The 1,241-nt window shown below is 58.0% G+C and overlaps 1 pseudogene; it reads right to left on the reverse strand.

The window, feature by feature from the left end:
- Positions 1–449: 449 nt before the first annotated feature.
- Positions 450–568, reverse strand: LOC111734655 (annotated as a pseudogene).
- Positions 569–1,241: the final 673 nt, after the last annotated feature.

Here is a 1,241-nt window from a genome sequence, read left to right on the forward strand (position 1 = left end):
AGCCCGAATTCTGCCAGGTGTCTGTTACTCCACCTTCAACTCAGCCTGCTGGGGGAGAGGTGGGAGCCAGACCGAACCCAACCTCGGGCTTTGGGGTACAGTGGGTCACTCGGGGGCAGAGTGAGTCCCGTCTCCGCTGACTCGTCGCCAGTGTGAGGTTCCTAAGGGTTGGCTCTGCCGTGCTGGACTTCGGAGGCCTTTCTACAGTGTGGGGCTGTGCGGCTCAGAGTCTGACAAGCCTTGGTTTTAAATCCCAGCTCCACGGCTTCTTTGCTGTGTGACCGTGGAGAGGTCACTCAGCCTCTCGGAGCCTCTTTTCTCGTCTGTGACCTGGGATGATGCTTGCTTTAGGGCTGCTTTTTCAAAGAAACGAAACTGCTTTCTGTCATCCTGAAGACGGCAGAGCCATTCCGTTTCTTTTCTTTTTTTTGAATTTATTTTTATTTTAACGCCTACAGCACCTGGTCTTCCTAGGTGGTCTCCCACCCAAGTACTAACCAGGCCCGACCCTGCTTAGCTTCCCAGATCAGACGGGATCGGGCTTGTTCGGGGTGGCATGGCCCTAGACCATTTCGTTTCTTGAAAACTTAATAAGGTAAAGTATTTGGAGTTTCCGTATTTTTGATCCAGTGCCCCTGAAGACGCTTAGTACCTCTCGTGCCCGAGTCGGATGGCAGATGCATGCCACGGGAGGCAAACCGTATACATGTATTTTAAAACAGGGCATCGTTACTCAGCAGTCTTGTTCCTGAGTCACTGCCTCTTGTCGGGTAGCATTTCCTGGCACCTACTGTGCGTGGCGTGCCAAGAGCACGGGAGTAAACGTGACGGCTTCGTTGAGGGAGGTCGACAGCTCCTCTGGAGAGGATCGGCTTACTGAAACTCGGGAGCGTTGGGACGAGGAGTCCTGCTGAGACGTGGTGGGCGCGGGAGGTCTGAGAAACACGGCCTTCGGGGCGGACAGGGCAACCCCGCTCCGGGAACGGGCGGCCAGGGAGCCGGGGAGAGGCACTTATCCCGCAGGAGCGAAGCGAAGACAACCAGACTGAGGCGGGTCACGGAGCCTGAGCAGAGGCCTGAGCAGAGGCCTGAGCAGAGGCCTGAGCAGAGTTGCCCCGCGCAGGCCGGCCGTGCATGGCGGGGGCCGGAGCTTGGTGGCCGCCAGTCCTGCGCAGTTTACCGGGAAAGCGCGGTGCCCTGAGCGGGGCGAGTGTTGGTGAGGTCGTGCTCGTGCCGTGAGC

The sequence above is a fragment of the Pteropus vampyrus genome, unplaced genomic scaffold (genome assembly GCF_000151845.1).
Source record: "Pteropus vampyrus isolate Shadow unplaced genomic scaffold, Pvam_2.0 Scaffold2971, whole genome shotgun sequence".
Classification (NCBI taxonomy): Eukaryota; Metazoa; Chordata; class Mammalia; order Chiroptera; family Pteropodidae; genus Pteropus; species Pteropus vampyrus.